The sequence below is a fragment of the Cnephaeus nilssonii genome (genome assembly GCF_951640355.1).
Source record: "Cnephaeus nilssonii genome assembly, chromosome: 16".
In the NCBI taxonomy this organism is placed as follows: Eukaryota; Metazoa; Chordata; class Mammalia; order Chiroptera; family Vespertilionidae; genus Cnephaeus; species Cnephaeus nilssonii.
The window spans coordinates 53,802,468-53,822,583 of NC_137087.1; positions in this window are offsets into that span (position 1 = coordinate 53,802,468).

Consider the following 20,116-nt stretch of genomic DNA (forward strand, 5'->3'; position numbering starts at 1 on the left):
CCTGTTTTGGACATTATTTAAAAAATAGGCCATCTTTTTCTTTAGCCGCATTGGTGTTGGGCTCCAACAGAAATGAAAGTGGAGAATCGAACATCTACTTTTAGGATATAAATATTACCCCAATAGTGCAGGTGCCTTGGTCTCCTTGACATAAACAGGTTCCATTTTATTTTACGAGGACCCACGTTTTCCTTAAAACGATTCAATGTGCTGTAGTTTTACGCTGAACATACTGTTGGCAAGAGCACACGACTCATTGGGTTTTGGGTTCAAAACCGCATCCTGAAAATAATAAAGGTGGTAAATGCAAATGAGCCCAGCCATGTCTGGGTGTTTTTCTTTGGAATTTGACATTGAAATAAAAGTAATTTTGCACTGTTTGTAAGGGTTGGAGTCTTTTCATGGATAGCATATAATATAATTGATATTCATGGAGTTCTGAGTATTTCAAAGAAAAAGCTGACCTCTATCTTGCCAAGTAGTGGTGCTCACGTACTATCATTTTTATTTCAGTCGAAAGAAAAAGACTAGGGATGCGTAATTAACTTGACACGGATGATTCTGGCCTGAACATTTCGGTACCAACACCATATGAAGGCCGTTAGGAAAGTTCTTTGTCCTCAATATACAGCTTGCCGCGGCTGTAGCCGCTGATACAAGACGATTGTATTTTGGCCCTTCCTCCAGTGAGCTGTGTGATCAATCACTCAACTAATACCATTAACGCTGAGAGCAGAAATTCCCACTGTCAGCCTTTTTGGGTTCAGAAAGATGTTGGTTAGACGTAAATGCTGAGCTTTTCTACTGGTTCTTGGGTTATTTTTGGAAAGATCTGGCAAGTCTCTCAGACCCTGCACTATATTTTTTATGTGTAAACTCCTCAGAAATCCCCATCACCGTGGCAGCTGATGCCTGCCTCTGACAAGGATTTCTTTAAAGTTCTTTTACAGGAATAGTTGAGCTGTCCTCAATTCCTCTGTTCCTCAGACCACTGACAGCAAGAGGTTCCTCCACGGACTCAAAAGGCAAGGCTTTCCTGGCCCGGCTTTGCCAAATGACCCTCCTTGGAGTGAAAAACGCTCTCTAGCGAGACACATAAAACGTTATCCTTGGAAGTTCTGTTCGTCAAGGCTGGGGTCTGCGGTTCAAAATGGACTGTATTGTCGCAGGGTGATAGCATCCATGATGCTCCACCAATATTTGCTAAAACCCTGGCCAGCTATGGAAAGAAGAGATGCCAAGAACGGGCCTGTCTTGGAGAGGTTTGCTTTAGACGAGGAGGGGATGGAGCAAGTTCTGTGCCGGTTGTTAAGCCACGGTCCTCCAGTGCCAAACCCACGCTTCTGTACTCCGCTTTCTCATTCTGGGCTGGGCTTCCACAGGCTACATTGCTCCTTTGCTGGCTGCCTCCCCCCCCAGGTTTTGAAATGAGGGTCTCTGCAGGGGAAGGGGAAGCAGGAGGAGGGGTGAATTCTTTTCATCTGCTCGGTGTTCCTGACATAGCAGCTCAGCAATGGGTTCTCAGCAGTTGGTTTCAGCCTCGGTATTCCTTAAGTGTTCCCGGAACCAGCCTCCTCAGGACTCCCAGAGGGCACGGCCCCAGCCTGGCAGGGCCGCCTCTCAGAGGCCTGAGCCCCGCTTTCTAGGGCACTTCCTCCAAGCTTCTGGGTCTGTGACCCCAGCCTCTTTGTTCTCTCCACCCCAGTGGGAACTGCTTCCTGGGTCATTCTTTCTGGATGACCTCAGGGTATGACCCTGCTCCCTCATTCAGCCCTCCAACACTGGTGTAACCAATACTCACATACTAATTCTCTGTGGTACAATTCCTATTGTCCTGTTTGGACCCATGTCAATGGCCTCATTTTCCGCTATTAACCGTAGCCTGGGGAGCGGGGGGGGGGGGGGGGGGGGGGGCGCGGCGCTTGGAGCCACCATAGAACTTTTCAAGGATGCTGGTGCTCCTCTCATTAATATAAATTTTTAATACCTTAGTGAAGAGATTGTCATCTGGACCCATGAGGAGATATGGCTGGATGTTCATGCCCCATATAAGTTCACATTCCTATCTGCCTAAGTCTTTGAATTCCTTTTCTGCATTATACCAGGAGGTTCTGGCATCTCAACTCGTTGAATGAGGCTGCCGTGGACTATACATTTCATTAAATCAACCAAGAATACTGTTACAGCTGCTTCTAGCCTGATGAGCAAACACATTCAATCCAGACTCAGAGAAGTATGCCCCAATACGCCTGGACTAATTTACTGTTATGTTTTATCTTCCTTTGACTCCATTCCCACCATAAAATGACTCCCCACCTCCTTCCATCTTGTCCTCTTTGGAAGCAACTCACTATGTGTAGCTCACACTTAATAAGTGGAGTTATATTCTGTCTTCTTGAGGGTGGAGTATTTACATAAATTAGAGGGGCAGAATGAAGAAAAGAAAGACGGAAGGAGGGAGGGAGGAAGGAAGGAAGGAAGGAAGGAAGGAAGGAAGGAAGGAAGGAAGGAAGGAAGGATCTGCAAGGAAGATTTGTGTCCCCCCCCCCCTTATTTACTTATTCGTTTATTTATGGAACTCTTTGTGTCAATATTGACTCATGGATATTTAGTTTATACGTTGGATTATAATCCAATAATTCATAGAATTTCTTGCTCAAATTGTTCTAGTTTTGGCCCCTGGGAGCCCTTCCAGTTGGCTCCTGTGCCCCCCTGACACGGCCCCATCAACGTAGGGACACAGGTGTTTGTGTCTGAGTGTCCCTTCCTTCCTGGCACTGTCAGATGTCTGGGCTCACCTTGTGCTGTGCCTGCTCCTGACTTGGAATCAGCACTTTCTTCAGGGAGCGCCAGGGCCATTTAAAACATTGAGTTCTGCGGCAATGCACTGACTTGGCATGCAGCTTTGGGCCCAAACAGTCTAAGAGAGGCTGTGAGATGATACTCTGAAAGCCCTTCCCACATGTCTGAGCATTGTTCAGACAGGTTGGGACATAGACATACTAGGAGAACTATTCAGGATGAGAGACAGAGTGGGAAGAGCAGTAGAACTTATTCAGAGACAAGAGTGTCTATATTTACAGAAGGGGTATCTCCACAGTCACCAATAGCATTAGCTCAAACATGGCCACAGTCACCAAAATTCTTTTTTTTTAAATATATTTTATTGATTCTTTACAGAGAGGAAGGGAGAGGGACAGAGAGCTAGAAACATCGATGAGAGAGAAACATCGACCAGCTGCCTCCTGCACACCCCCTACCGGGGCTGTGCCCGCAACCAATGCACATGCCCTTGACCGGAATCGAACCTGGGACCCTTCAGTCCGCCGGCCGACGCTCTATCCACTGAGCCAAACCGGTCTCAGCTCACCAAAATTCTTAACTCAAATGTAAGATTTCAATATTAGGCTTTTTATGTTATTTCCAAAGGAATCATAAACTGACACGATTGAAAGAAGTTTTTAAAATACAGCTTTACACCTCCAGCCCATGACCTATGGTGGGTGAACTATGAATTATAACTTTTTACGAACCTGTAATTAGCTTATTACTAGAACAATTATATTACATTACATCTTTTGTGTTAAAAAAAAATATTCACTTGCTGCCAAGCTGGTGTGGCTCAGTGGTTGAGTGTTGACCCATGAACCAGGAGGTCATGGTTCGATTCCCAGTCAGGGCACATGCCTGGGTTGTGGCCTCGATCCCCAATAGGGGACGTGCAGGAGGCAGCTGATCAATGATTCTCATCATTGATGTGTCTATCTCTCTTCCTCTCCATTCCTCTCTGAAATGAACAAAAAATATAAAAAAATTAACTTGTTGACAATCAACTACAATTTTTATGACCCAATTTTGGCCTTTCTTCATTCTAAAATTACTGGGAGACTTAAAACATGAGGTGACCCAGGACTCTCTAGGCCATAGAGGTCCTTGTTTATAGATTTTTCCTTCCTTCTGACAGAATGGTTTTGCTTAAATCTGTACAGATGAGAACACAATTATCGTAAAACAGGAAAACCCACATCCATTCCGCACACTTCTGTTTGCGCTGGACAGGGCAGCATTTATGTATCTTAAGCTGTATCTGGAAAGCTTTCCATCTCAGAAGCTTGCTTGCATTAAACATGAGACCCTGCTAAGTGCTGTTGCCACAGGGAATTGCAGGCAGCTCTGCAGCCCAGGGTGAGCTCAGCTCTGTGGGGAGGGCCCGGGAGGAAGGCTGGGGCCCGCTGAGGCTGTGTGCACTGTGAGGGAGGCTGGGGGCCCGCTGAGGTTGTGTGCACCGTGAGGGAGGCTGGGGGCCCGCTGAGGTTGTGTGCACTGGGGAGGGAGGCTGGGGGCCCGCTGAGGTTGTGTGCACTGGGGAGGGAGGCTGGGGGCCCGCTGAGGTTGTGTGCACTGGGGAGGGAGGCTGGGGGCCCGCTGAGGCTGTGTGCACTGTGAGGGAGGCTGGGGCCCGCTGAGGCTGTGTGTACTGGGGAGGGAGGCTGGGGGCCCGCTGAGGCTGTGTGCACTGTGAGGGAGGCTGGGGCCCGCTGAGGCTGTGTGCACTGGGGAGGGAGGCTGGGGGGCCGCTGAGGCTGTGTGCACCGTGAGGGAGGCTGGGGGCCCGTTGAGGCTGTGTGCACTGGGGAGGGAGGCTGGGGGCCCGCTGAGGCTGTGTGCACTGTGAGGGGAGGCTGAGGCTGTGTGCACTGTGAGGGGAGGCTGGGGGCCCGCTGAGGCTGTGTGCACTGGGGAAGGAGGCTGGGGGTCTGCTGAGGCTGTGTGCACTGTGAGGGGAGGCTGGGGGCCCGCTGAGGCTGTGTGCACTGTGAGGGGAGGCTGGGGGCCCGCTGAGGCTGTGTGCACTGTGAGGGGAGGCTGGGGGCCTGCTGAGGCTGTGTGCACTGTGAGGGGAGGCTTGTGTGGGCTGTGACTGCTGATGGATCTGATTTTCCCTGATGTAAATAATTGACTGTTCTCCTTGACCTCCTGGGAGGGGAACTTGACATGCTGGGAGGACATGCCTGAGGGAAGATGAAACCCCTCCTCCAACAGGGGAGAGGAGAAACAGGGAGAAAGGAGGCAGGGGAAGTAAGAGAGGCAGGTGAGAAGATCCAGAAGAAAGAAAGGAGCTCAAGGAGAAAGGCCTGCAGGAGGACGCAGAGGAGGCGCCTGTCCACCGTCCTCCCCGCTCACCGGGCCTCCTTCTGCCTGGTTTCTAGTCCCTGCCTCCTTTTCCTCTCTACCCTCTGCTCCCCTCCTCCTCACATCCCCACCTTATTCCCAGTCTTTTCTTCACCACCAGCATAGGTTTGGCACCACCCCAGGCTCCAGAACCAGGCCTGCCCTCAAGAAGGTCCCCAAGGAGCTGCGTGGATTCGACACGCACGTCCACTTACTCAGGTCCTGCTCTGACATTCGGCACTGGGCCTCGTATTAAGGATTTGACTTGTTCCTGTGACCAGCTCCTTGCACTAACCCCGACCTGACATTGCACTGTCCAGCTACGAGGCTTCAAGCATCTACCCCCTCCTCCCTGAGCCTCAGTTTTCTCATCTGCAAAATGGGAATGATACTATCCACCTCATCGAGGGTTGCTGTAAGGTCTTAATGGGGGAATAATGTAGCATCATGCCTGGAACCACGTGGGCACCGGATGGATAATGGGCCCCTCTAACTGCTTCTTAAAATCCCCTCAGATTCATGGGCTGACTGAGTCATAACTGGTGGGAACAGGCCTGGGTGAAGCTTTCTGGACATGCTTCCCAGGTGGTTCTGATGTACAATAAGGTTGTACATCACAGGGATGCGTCTCTCCCCACGCATGGGCTCTAGGACCCAGGTCTACAATACGGCCCGTTGTCCCTGTCCACCCTGGTGACACTTGCTACCCCACCCCCTTGGACTTCTGCCCCCACACAAGGGAAAAAGCTAACCTGAATCTTCTTAGGAGTTTGTTTTGCTAAATATTTATTCTTGCCCTCCTTCCCATACCCTATAACTATTGACATGACTTTTTTTTTCCTATAAAGTTACAGGAATAATTCTAGCTCGGGTCAGCAATGCCAAAGTCAATAAGCAATTCCGCAGCTTTTATCTACAACTGTTACTCCTGACGATTAAGAACGATTAAGAACGAGCCTGCAAGTTGTCCTGGGTTTACGGTTCCGAGTCTCTTGCTGACATGTCAGAAAGGGGCAAACATGTCAGGAAGGGCCAACCGCAAAGGAGCTTTCAAAGCAGCCTTTGGGCTGTTTTTTTAGAGAAGCCACCAATGGGAAGGGCAAACCAAGGCACGGCTAAGCAATGACCACGTGTTGCCACTAGAGGGAGATGTCTCCCAACAGTCTCTTTCCCACCAGGCCCCTTACTGCCCAGGAAGTGAGTTCCAGCCTAAGTTTTCTAATTTATTCCATGAGAAAGGAATTTAGAAACCCTGATGCTCCTTCTGAAGTCCTAAGAAATGCAGATATACTAAGCTTTTAACAACAAAATAACTGAATATAGAATCTTAAGTTTAATCAAGATATTCTAGGTCAGTGGTTCTTAATTTGGGCTGTAGAAGAGAATCATTTAAAACGTTAATAAAGCTATCGCTGTCCAGAATCCACAAAAGACCAATTAAACCAGAAGCTTTAGAAGATGAGGCAGCGGTATTTGCATATTTGTAAAGCTCCTCCATTAATTCTAATGCTCACTCCACAAGATTCTAGTTGAGACGTTGGTAGCAAACATCAAGGGAAATGTTATGGAAAAAATAAATTTAATTTGAGAAATTTCTATCGCTGACGTTTTCTTCTGCAAATTAGAAAATCACTATTGATGACTGACTTAATAGTAGAACTGCTCATCTTGCCTCTCTCTGAAAGCCGGTTTCAATAACACCCTTAGAGACCTAACAAGTTATTAACAGCTGGGTGCAAATTTGCTTATCAGATATCAAAATAATTAGAATTCTGAGGAAATTGAGGCCAGAGAGCTTAAGGATCCCCCCCCCCAACCCCCGCCGAATATCAACTTTTCTTAAAAAGACAGAAAGCATTTAAAAATAAAATAAAATAATCCACAACCCTTTGATCACTACCAACATTTTTATGTATTTTTAGCATTTTATGCATTGGTGTATATTTTTTAAAACCCTTTGCACTCGCTTGCTTTTTTTGATTCCTTTATTCTACTGCTAACCGTGTCAAGTCACACTTGACATCCGAGTGCAAAGGGTTAAATCTGTGAGGTCCACATAATTTTGCCTTACCTGCTTTACCTTGACATTATAATATGAACATTTTTTTTATGCCTAGAATCACACCACATGAGTACACTTCAAATCACACAAATACAGTGGAACACGCGAGTGTCTGTTGTATGCCTGCACCCCACCTTGTCTTCATGCTTCTACCAGAAAATAGCTACACACTGTTGTTGGGTTTGCATCTTCTTTCCAAGAGGCCTGTAGACACAGGCTGGAAGGCCTTGGACTCAATGGCAAATTCCCAGGAGAGGGACTCATTGGCCAAGCTTGGGTTGGGTCCTCACCCAGTCTCACCAACTGTGACTGAGAAGAGGGGAGTGGGGGGCGAGGTCACACTGTTACGGAAGCTGTTGGGAGCCTCTTCTTTAACCTGGTGGGTGGGTGGTGGGGTCAGGAGAGCTCCCGAGGAAGGGGAGGCTGAGCAGGTGGCAGATGGGTGTCCTCCCCGATTCTCCACGCTTTCTGGGCTTTTGCATATGAGACACTATGCTAAGAGCTGTGTAGGAGGCAAAGGACTGTCCTCAAAGGATCTTAGAATCCAAATAAGGAAACACAACATACACGAAACGAGAAGTTAAATAACAGTAATATTTGCTACTTTCAAAATATATATATTTTTATTGATTTCAGAGAGGAAGAGGGAGAAGGAGAGATAGAAACATCAATGATGAGAAAGAATCACTGATTGGCTGCCTCCTGCACACCCCTACTGGAGTCGAGCCCACAACCTGGGCATGTGTGCCCTTGACCAGAACCTGGGACCCTTCAGTTCCCAGGCCGATGCTCTCCACTGAGCCAAACCAGCTAGGGCTATTTGCTACTTTTTACTGAGCAGATAGTATGTGCCAGGTTCGCTACAGTTATTATTTCACTTACGCTTCAGAATCACGCTAGGACCAAGGTACCAATATTCCAGATCTACAGGCTGAGAGGTACAGTAACAGTTATTTAAGGTAGACCTGACTTTGAACTCAGGCAGCCAAAGCCTTCACTGTCTCCACCAGGCCAGGCAATCTCAGGCAGCCCAGATCATAGTGTAGCATCAGACCACGGAAGAACTCTCACAAAACTGGGCATTCAACTGTCTCCAAGAAACCCAGCAAAGCCTTTCATCCCCATTTTACCTCCTTCCCCTGGGACTTGACTCAGGTAAGCCCCAAAACAAGATTAGAGAAGGGAGCTGATCTCATCTATGAAATGCCATTATACCTGAGCTAGACTAGGGTATTGGCAAATGAATCCATATAGAATGCTCTCTCTCTCTCTCTCTCTCTCTCTCTCTCTCTCTCTCTCTCACACACACACACACACACACACACACACACACACACACACACACGCTGGGGCATTAACATTTTTCTGGAAAGGTACTGATAGGGGAAAAATTGTCTCTGAAATAGACCATTTTACAGTGGCTCCCAAATACGTGTGTATATACTCCCTACATCAGAATCACCAGAGGCACTTGCCTAAAACACAGATCCCTGGGCCCACACAAGATTTACTGAATCTCTGGGCAGTGGCCTCCTCTCCCCCCAATATCCACAGATGGTTGCTCCACTGCCTTATAAGGAGCAGCGGGTGTGGTTAACTGCAGGGTTTTGGTTTTCCAGAGTAAAGCTTGGTGGGTTTTTTTAAAAACATTTTCCTTAAGATGTAATTCACCCGCGTAAAGTGTACAGTTCGATGCTTCCAGGCTGTTCAGCTGTGCGACCATCTCCACAATCAATGTTAGGACCTTTTCACTGCCTGGAAAAGAGACCCCAAGTCTCCTAAGTTGTCACCCTCAATTTCCCCACCCGAACCCCCAACCATAAACCTGCTCCCTGTCTTTGTAGAGTTGTCTATTCTGGGCTGTTCCTATAAATGGGATCAAACAACACATCGTTGCAAGTTAGGGTCAAGAGCAGATTCACTGCAGACAGTGGAGAAAAAGTCTTCCCCACCCCACAGGGGTCTCGCCTCAAAATAGGTGTGGGATGCACATTTAAAGGACACTGGCTTGCAGGAGGTCAAGTGTCAGTCATCCCGGAGCCCTGCAGGTCGAGCCCTGGACTGCACCAAGCCGTTGCCAAGGGTCCTTTGAGCACTGAAGGTCCGAGGGAAAGATCCCATCCACTGTTTCTTGGGCCTCACTGGGCAACTGAATGACCCAAGCAATGACCCTAGAGGTGAAATGGGGATGAAAGGCTTTGCTGGGTTTCTTGGAGACACTTGAATGCCCAATTGTATGAGAGTTCCTCCGTTGTCTGATGCTACACTATGATCTGGGCTGCCTGAGATTGCCTGGCCTGGTGGAGACAGTGAAGGCTTTGGCTGCCTGAGTTCAAAGTCAGGTCTACCTTAAATAACTGTTACTGTACCTCTCAGCCTGTAGATCTGGAATATTGGTACCTTGGTCCTAGAGTGGGGGTCAGGTGTCTGTATTTTTTTTTTTAAATATAGATTCTTATTGACTTCAGAGAGGAAGGAAGAGGGAGGGAGAGAGAAAAATCAATGATGAGAGAGAATCATTGATCGGCTGCCCCCTGCATGCCCCAACTGGGGATCGAGCCTGCCACCTGGACATATGCCCTGGCCAGGAACTGAACCGTGACCTCCTGGTTCATAGGTTGATGCTCAACCACTGAGCACATCGCTGGGCAGGGAGTGCTCTGGTGATGGTGTATGTAGGGCATCAGACAGGCCTCCGGGAGGCACCACAAAAGGCTCTGTTTCAGAGACAAGACAAAGGCCTCCTTTGCTCACACATTTCCCTGTCAACCCAGCTTCCCCTCCTTGCAGTAGCCGCAAAGGGGACTTTATTTCTGGACATGGCCACGTCAACTATTCTATGGAAGTACCATGCTTACAGAGACCAGGGAAACGAGTGTAAAAATAACCCAAATCCCTGGAAACAACCGCAGGCCACTCGCCTGCTGGACTTGACTGTCGCCTGGAGGGTGGCGTGGAGACTTCAAACGGCCATTGTGCAGGAACCAACGTGGGCACCGAGTGAGGTCCACGGGCCTGAATGTCCTCGGCCTCCAGCTCCCCTTGCTGGGCCTGAAGTTCATTTTCCCAGTGAGCGGAAATGCTTTCCGCAGCCCAGTCCCTTCTGATGCCTTTGATTTACAGGAGCTTCCCCACAAATAAATACGAGTTGATTACTAGGTCACAGACTCTTAGAGAGCCTTCCAAAAGCCTTCCAGGGTAAGGAAGATAAATTGGAACAATATTTGAAAAACAATCCCAGTTGTTTGCCTGTCGTTTTTTTTTCCAGGGGCTGAGACACTGATTACACCGTGGCTCCGTGCCATCACCCTATGAGGTAGGCAGGGCGTCTCGAGCTACTTTTTGCAGATAAAGAGAGGAGACGAAGAGACAGTCAGAGAGACAACCCCCAGATCACCGGGCTGGCCGGTGGCAGCTCCCTCCGGGGCTGTGGGCGCAGCTCTCCAAACCCCCGGGCTTACCGTGCTGCCTCCCGGTCATAAATATTTCAGAAAAGCCTGCCAGGAAGTAAGAAACTCCAGAGGTCTTTTGTCCCAGTCATTTAGCCACGGAAACGGGGTTCACAGAGTCACTAATTCAGTCTGACAGCCTCTTGTCATCTGTAGAGCCTCTGCAGGAAGCATGAGGAAGATCGGACATGTCAAGGATGGCTGGCCCCGTGGGTCTGCCCAAAGGACCATTCTAGGGCATCTCAGAGCTCTGCTAGACACACACACACACACACACACACACACACACACACACACACTCATACGTGTGCATACACGTACACAGAGATAGACACACAGACACACACATACAGCCTCCCTCTCCTTGCAAGGACCAAATATGACATGGTTTGTTTGTAGGTTTAATGTAATGGCCAATCCACTTTGAAGACAATCAAGACCTACTCATGACATCATACTTGTGTGTGTGTGTGTGTGTGTGTGTGTGTGTGTGTGTGTGTGTACTTTGCTTATTTGTTTGTAATGGCTTTTGTTTAATGACGCAGCTTGCGGCTCTTCCTGTTTGGCCTCAACATGAGCAGCGAGCTAGGGTTTGCTGACCCACATCGGCCCCGTGTGCTGCTGTGTGCGCAGGTCTGCTCAGCCGTGAACGGAAGAGATGCTCGTGGGCTTTTTCCGAGCAGCTTCAGCTGGGCAGCAACTGCTCACCACCTCCCGGGAGCCAGAGCAACTCCAGCAGCGACCTCACGCCGGCACCTCTAGGCAAAGGACAAGGCAACCCCCCGCCCCCCAGCATTTCTGTTCTTTTCACGGGACAGGAGCTCACACAGTTGGAGAGCCTACTATGTGCCATGCTCTTTGCTTGCATTATTTTCTTCTGTCCTCCTAACAGCCCCACGTGGTACACACTCTGTCTTACGATGAGGACAAGGGCTCAGAGAGAGGAGACAGACAGGAAATGAATTCCTACTGGTGCAGTGGGGACTACAAAGCACACGCCAGGAGATGCTGTAGCAGCGTTTGGTCTGAGCGCCAGAAAACACATAGTTACGCTGGACCCACAGGATGAGTGAGGGTTGGTGGCGGTGCAAGGTGGAGATGGGGCAGGAGAGAGCAGTCTGGGAGAAGGAGGAGGAAGGGTGAAAGACTCGTGGCAGCCAGAGCACGGGAGGCACCTAAGGAAGGCCGGTGAGATGCCACTGGTGGACAAAGGAAGGAGGGGAGTTGAGAGGCTGGGAAGGAGAGCAGAGGCCAGACTGGCGAAGGCTGAGGACTTGGGATCATTTTGTGACATTACAGAGTTAAACAGTTTCTGTAGATGATAGCTGGAATAGCAGGACCTTGTATAACCTTCTTCCTATAGGAAAATATTCCAAGTTTTACACAATCGATTTTCCAAGGGGCTTTTGGAACACAACCAACCAATAGCTAAGCTGTAGAGTGGCTCTGCCCACCGGTGCTCACCTTTGGCACCTATGGATCTTACCCCTCATCGACAGCGTCATTCCTTCACTTCAAGGACATCATGCTGTTTTAGAACATCCTCCCCAGCCCACTCCCCCTACAACCCCAATTATTCACTATTAAACAATTTTGATTATGCCGCTACTTGAGAGTAAAAACAATGAAGGCATCTGATTGGTCTGTACGGAATGAAAACAAATGTAATATTCCATCACAGCTTCACATACTACTCCATAGATTTTCTTATGCTACAGGGCAAATCACTCTTCCAGAGAGTGGTTCCCATCCTTCAGAGACAAAGACCCATCTGATTACAGCTGCATCCTGGCACAGTGATGCATCCACCACACTCGGTGATATGCCGAGAATGAACTCATGCCTTGCCCCATCATTGCAGTGGTGGTCGAATCGGGATACATCAGGATACAAGTGGCAAAAACTCAAGTTGAGGTAACTTAAGAACAAAGCTGTTTTATGGGAAAGCACATGATATGATGAGGTCGGATCTGAATAAAGATGGCAGCTCCCACATGGCTCAAATGAACCCAGGAGGAAGGAGATAGTCTCCGGGCCAAAAGTTAATTTCCACAAAAGGCATCAACTTTGAGGCTTGTTGTTCTATGTTATCAGGGGGACACAGTGTGATAAAAAAAGAGCATGACTTTTGGGAACTAGGCAAAACTGAGTTGAGACCACTGATCTGCGACTTATCAGTGCTGAGACCTCACCAAATAACATACTTTCTGAACTTGTTTTTCTTCAGCTGGAAAAAAAAAAGACTATTCAGGGATTTAATGAGAGTGTGTATAAAAAAGCACAGAACAGTGCCAGAGGCTTACTAAGCGCTTAATCAATGTTACTCCCATTCATTAGGGAATGAGGATTAATCACCTGCACAAAATGACCCAATATGTGTGAGGTACTACGACAGTACCTGATGCAGGGCGAGCTCAATAAATGTTACCTGCAATTATCATCATGTTGATCATGTCCACTCCCCTCTGAGAATGCCTCTAAGTAAATCCCTTGGCTTCCATTGCTTCCCCTTCCTGGGGGGAATGGACGTGAAAAGATAGTGAGTGGCCTTTTCGCTCAGTCCCGTTTTCTTCTCAATGCTAGGGATTGTTCCTGCTCTGCAGTACCCAACCGACTTTGGACACTTAGTCCATACTAACTAATGATGTTGGGTGTTGATGCGCCAGCTCGTTGACACCAGAAATGGTTATGCCAAGAAAGCCAAGGCAGAATTAAGCAGCTGGGCTGCGATCCTGTCTCAGACGCAATCACGATTCACTTCGTTCATACTCCCCACGCTGCTCATGACACTTAATTAGCCTCGTTTTGTTGCCTTTACACTAATTGTATTGATGCACCTTCAGAAGCCCCCTTGGGAATAAGAGGAATAACCCTCCCTCCCTCTTCTCTCCTGGAGCTGTGAGGATTGCAAGGCCCAGGCACTCCCTCAACTAAGGCCCAAATATAATGTGTGGCAAAGAGAGTGCAGGGAAAGCACCAGGCGTGGCTTCCCTGGGGCACTGGGGACCTCAGGCCTTTGTGTATCCTGATCCTTTACCTGTCATCGTTGGTCGTCAAAGCAAACCTTCCTAGCAACGTAAAAGGATGGCATGCACAGGGTCCCATCTGAGGGTTGAAGACCACACTTTTCTTGATGGCAGTGGTATAAACCAGTGGTTGGCAAACCGCGGCTCGCGAGCCACAAGCGGCTCTTTGGCCCCTTGAGTGTGGCTCTTCCACAAAATACCACGGCCTGGGCGAGTCTATTTTGAAGAAGTGGCATTAGAAGAAGTTTAAGTTTAAAAAATGTGGCTCCCAAAAGAAATTTCAATCGTTGTACTGTTGATATTTGGCTCTGTTGACTAATGAGTTTGCCGACCACTGGTATAAACCGTCCTAGGGGTTTAATGCAGTGTCTTGATCAAATAAAAATAACTACAAAACAGGAGGAACAGCCAGCACTTACTAAGCACAGCATTATTCTAGGCACATCACATAAACCACTCTCTGAGATTGTTATTATTATTATCCCCACTTTACAGATGAGGAAACTGCAACGTAAAGAGGTGAGGAAACTCGCCAAAGGTCCGTGATAGCCGAGGCTCAGGAAATACTTATTTTGTTTTTACCTATAAAGTGCCCTTTAACGTTTTCTCGGGAGGAAAGAAAAGCAACATTGAGGGTCTACAGTGGACCAAGGATGGTGTTAGGGGTTATCACAGGCTTTATCTCATCAGTTTGTCGCCTCCAGTGTCTAAGGCCATACCACCCTGAACGCGCCTAATCTCATTCAGTTTTTGAATAAATAACCCTGCAAAGTAGATGCTACCTTCTAGTTTTACATAAGATGGACCATGATAATCATTGAAACTGCTAATGAATTCACAGGGGTTCATTATACTATTCTCTCTACGTCATATACAGGATATAATAAATTTGAAATTTCCCATTGTAAGGAGACTGTAAAAACACTAAAAATAAAACGTAAAGCAAATTATAAGATATCTGAGATGCTACAAGGGTGAATATATTTATATAAAATATTTTAACAATCACATATGAAAATATAAGCCTGCCTACAAAAAAAGAGCATAGTTTTTGAACAAAATGTTGATAGAAAAACCTCCATGAAATACAAATTAGTATAGCAATGTGATAATAATTCTTTCTATAAAACTGGCAAAGAGCAGGAAAATATTGAAACAAAAAGTATTTCAAAGGGTGAAGCAAAGTGAACATTCACATGTCCTGCTGGTGGTAGCTTAAATTTTAAAACCTCTCTGGAGACTATTTTTACAGCATGTTTATCAAAAGTCTTAAAAGTCTGCCCTACTCCTTAACCCAGAAACTCAAATGCCATGAATCTATCCTAATACTACAAATGTAAGAATGGGCAAACATTTAGGTACAAATATGTGCAATAAGTCATTACTTACAATAGCACTTAAAAATAATATAGTAATTCAAATTATAATAAAATCATTTTAAAAGCAGGAAGATAGACACACAAACAGAACCAAAAAAAAAAAAAAAGGGAGGGAGGAGGAGATCTGGATATCCAACAACAGAAAACAGTTAAATAAATTGTATTACATACATATATAAATACACACGTTATTATTCAGCCATTAAATGAGACTATATGACAAGAAAAGAGTTCATGGCAATTAATTAAGGGGAGAAAGCAAACTGAAAAAGGTACCCCCAGGATTTCTCGCTGGTGTTTATTCGTGTAGGTGCCCAGAAGTACAGAAAGTAGACCAGAAGAATAAGCACTAAACATTAAAGGGGCGTGGCTTATAGATGATTTTAATTTTCTTTTTTTAATGCATCTACATTTCCTAAATGTTCTGCAATGAACCTGTATTACTTTTATAAAATTAAACAAAAATCCTCTGTTGACTCAACAATCAACTTCTAGGAATCTTCCGTAAAAAAAAAAAAAAAAATTAGAAATGAGCTCAAAGATCAGTTAGGATAGTCACTACAACATTATTTATAACAACAGGAAAATTGTAAATAATCCAGTTATCCCGCCATGGGGGAACGATTAATCAAGTATGGTATTCAGAGTACAAACATTTCTCATATCCCTAGGAAACTGTTGATTGTTCTGTGATCATGGTAACAAGCATCACTAGAACCAATTTTACATCCTTTCTATCAATCAATGCAACTCCTTTCAGTGAATATGCTTAGCAAACCAATCAATAACTGACAGTCTCTTACATCCCAAAGTCAGCCAGTCAGGAATGGAGTTAGTCCAATAAATACGTTTCTCAATGCCAACCAGTCAACAGCAATCTCACTAGAATAACCACGTTTCTACAGTTGACGTCAACCTACTTTTTGCCCCCGAAAACCTGCCAACCCCTGAACTTCACACTCCCCAAACCCTCTATAAAAGCATCCGTCTGTTCTGCTTGAGGAGACTGTGGCTGACCAGCATGTTTCTCTCTGATCACAGTGAGTGATAAATTTAGCTCCGTGTGTGCATGTGTGTCTGTATCTGTGTACTGACACACTTAGGAACATAAACACACACACATTCAGACATGAAATATCATGAATTCATTAAAATTTAATTTTCAAGGACTATATGACAAATAAAAGCAATCAAAATACATTATGTGAGAAAGCTAAATACAAAACTGAGTATTGCATGATCCTAATCAGAGAGACAGAGAAAGAAAGGGGTGTGGTTGTGGAGAGAGAGAGAGAGAAATTGGAAAGAAAATAAAACCAAAACGTTAAAAGTGATTACATCTGGGATTTGAGTATGTGGGTAATTTTTATCTTATTTTTTTTATTTAAAAAATTTGTGATGAGCACTTATCACTTCTATAATGAGGGAGGGAGGCTGTTTCTAAAAAAGAAATCTTGATTCAGCATTATAGCACTAAATCAGTCCATTGGAAACACCACCTGGAAAGTTTAGGACCTCCTCATGAGTCCTCATAAGGCTCCTTCAGGGGTGAAGCAGGCCATGATATGAATCCAAAGGCCTACATTCAACAAATATTTGTCGTGTGCCTCTATGCCCCAGACACCAAATTTGGCACTCAGATACTAGGAACGCCGTCCAACTTTAGTGAAGTAATACTTCTCTGAAAACCATGTGGAAAAGAACATTTTCATAAATTGCAATGAGCATCTGAAATGGTGTTTTTCTCATCAAACATGTTCAACTGCTTATTATTAGTGGGGACCATCAATGTAGCCAGTAAAAGCAAGAAGTACAGGTGTTTGTCAGGCAGGACTGATGTAATGTAGAACAATAAGAAATAGAAACAGCCTGGACTGGGTACTGAAGAGTAGAAAATACATTTTAATTTACCCTACTACCTTTTTAAAAAAATAAATATATTTTTATTATTTCAGAGAGGAAGAGAGAGAGAGAGAGAGAGAGAGAGAGAGAGAGAGAGAGAGAGAGATACAAACATCAATGATGAGAGAGAATCATTGACTGGCTGCCTCCTGCATGCCCCTCCACTGGGGATCGAGCCCGCAACTCAGGCATGTGCCCTGACTGGGAATCAAACCGTGACTTCCTGGTTCACAGGTCAATGCTCAACCACTGAGCCATGCCGGCTGGGCCCTACTATCTTTTTCTTTATGTTGGAGAGAGAGAGCATTAGCTGCTTCTTTTCTTAAACATAAATTGTGTCAATGTCCTAATTGCATTTTATTAAGCCATACTTCAGTGCCAAGAACGTGGAAAGCCACCCTGGAGCCTGCTGGTCTCCATTTCCTAATTCATGCAAGCAGGTCTTAAATGGGTGAGAAATGATGATTGAATATTGTGAACAGACACAATAGTTAATCTCGCGTGAATAGGCAGTAGGAGGGAAATGTGTTTGTCTTGGGTTTGTTAGAAAGGTTTTCATGATCAAACACTGAAGGAGGATTTTCTCCAGTTTCTGCCTGCTGACAATGCAGCACTGATAGTTTGACTTAATGAGGTTCTTAGATTTAATGAAATAGAAAAAGGCAGTGAGCCATCTCCCAAAATGACTTGAAATATTTGGCAAAAATAATTGCGAATCAGAGATTACTGGTACAAAGAGCTCTATCAATTTCCCCCACACCAGACTATGCCCACGTGCTCTGCGTTTCCTGCTGGTTTTAGCATTTACCCCGTTTTGCTGCCTGAGTGGCAGCAACTCAGCGTAATACAGGCCATTCTTCATACACTCTGAGGTACTAAGGAATTAATCAAAATTTGCAGTGGGTAAGCAGTAAATGGAGAGTCTGTACAATCCTTAATAACTCTACCTTACCTTTGTAAAATCTGCCCCAGTTTACATAGTGTTTCATAGACCATTACCTCATTCAATGCTCATTCTCCTGTGAGTTGGGGACTATTATCCTGGCTTTACAGCTGAGAACACTGAGGCTCAGAGTATGTAAGTGAGCTGCCCAAGGTCCCACCGTGAGTACATGGTAGAATTCAGACCCAAGTCTGGTGCTCTATCCTGTCTACCCAAACCACCACAGTTAGAGGAGCAGAAAGGAGCATGCGGGTCTGAGTTTCTGAGCACCTGAGACCCTGCCTCTTGTTAGCAGGTGGCATGAGGCACATTATTCAACCTCTGTGAACCGCTGTTTTCTCACTTGTAAAACAGAGATAATCATGCCAGTCATCAATTTATGATTACGTTTCAGCTCCAAATCCACCCTTCATGGCCATGCTTTGTGATGCTAGAGCCGGACACAGTATCGCAACATGAATGTTTCTTCTTTGCCGGCGGGCACAATGTAAAACTTTGTCAGTAGAGAGTGCTGTAGGGACAATGAAGGGACAGGGCTCCTCTCCCCGGTTCCAGTGATTAGTCTTTGCTCCTTGCTCCTCTGGCATGGCTGCAAATGGCATGCATGCCTGCAGGACCACTAGGAGCACTCAGATTCCTGCAAGCTTTGCTGGTCCTGTGGGGAGAGGCCCAGGGTTCCTGGCTCACCCGCCTCAGCCCACCGGCTGGTAACCAGCTCTATCCTGGAGCAACTCAGCAAACTTCTCCACCCTCCGGTGGGCAACAGCCACCACTCCCAAGCCTACCAGGAGGTCTGAATCCCAGCCTACCTTCCAAGTTTGTTCTTTTCTTGGGTACCCTCCCTGACCCCCCAGTTATTCTTCAGAGTTCTCTTATATCTCCTCCTAGACGCCAATTCCCTATTACCAGTTAATTCTTTATATGACGCTCTTCCTGTTTGAATTTCTCATGGTATTTCTAACTCCTGACTGGGCCCTGACTGATACAATAATGATGCTGGTTTTGAGTATTTTCGTGGGTTATTGGGGTGCTCAAATAAGCTGATGTACCTGAAAGCACTTTGAAATTTGCAAAGGGTTGGCTAATTGCTGCATTAACGTCCTGTTAATGAATCATGCTGATGGCCATGCTCTCTTGGTCCCTTCACAGTGAGTCTGGTCTTGGTCTTAAGATTTGCGTTGGCCAGTGGGACACCCACACACGTGATACACACAGAAGCTTGGCATGCTTTGTATGTTGGGGTTTGCCCTAGAAACTGCCATGAGGCTGCCATGGGAAGAAGCTCAGGTTAGCCTCCGTGAGGATGGATAACCACATGGAATGCACCTGCATGGGCGAGCCTAAATGAGAGCCATAGAAGACTCACCCATCAAGCCCACAAAATAATAAAAATAAAAAAACTCATTGTTGATTTAAGATACTAAGTTTAGGGGTGGTTTGTGGCACAGCCATAAATAACTGATGCAAATGTAACCGAGATAATGGCTGCAAAATACAGGGTGTGTCCCCAAAAAGTATACACCTTTTAACAGCTGATAGCTCAATTTTGAAAATGAAATTTATTTTAAGGAACGCTGCCTTTATAATTATTCAAAATGTATGTATACATTTTTGGGGACACCCTATATGTTATAATATAGATAAGAACTTTTTCTGTCGTAACTCAAACCTAACTCTGCCTAATATAAGTCAAAAGGGGGATTTCTTCGCATAGTGGACAAGTCAAGGAGTCAATTAGGCACAACTACATCCAAATGCTCAAACTATAACATCAGTTCAGGGGTCTTACCTCCTTCCCTTTAATCACCTATTGTCCTTCATTCTCAGGCAGGCTTTTTCTTCATGGTGGTAAGATGGATCCCACCAGCTCTTATGTCCTCACACAGCTCCAAGTTCAGCAGAAAGAATCTCTCCCAGCAGTTACCACAAAAATCCCTGGCCTTCGATCACCTGCCCAACCCGGAACTGTGGCCAAGGGGGTGGAATGTGATTGGCAAGGCCTGAGTCACATGTCCCACCCCGGAACTTCAGTTTGGCCAGGCCCATCCAAAACGCAGGTACTGAGAGTGTTGCCCCAAAGACACCGAAGAAAGGATCCCATCAAAGGTATCAGTAGTACTTCAGTCGTGCACCGCCTTAGGATAAGGTGACCAGATTTTAACATTGGTAAAGCAGGACATCAT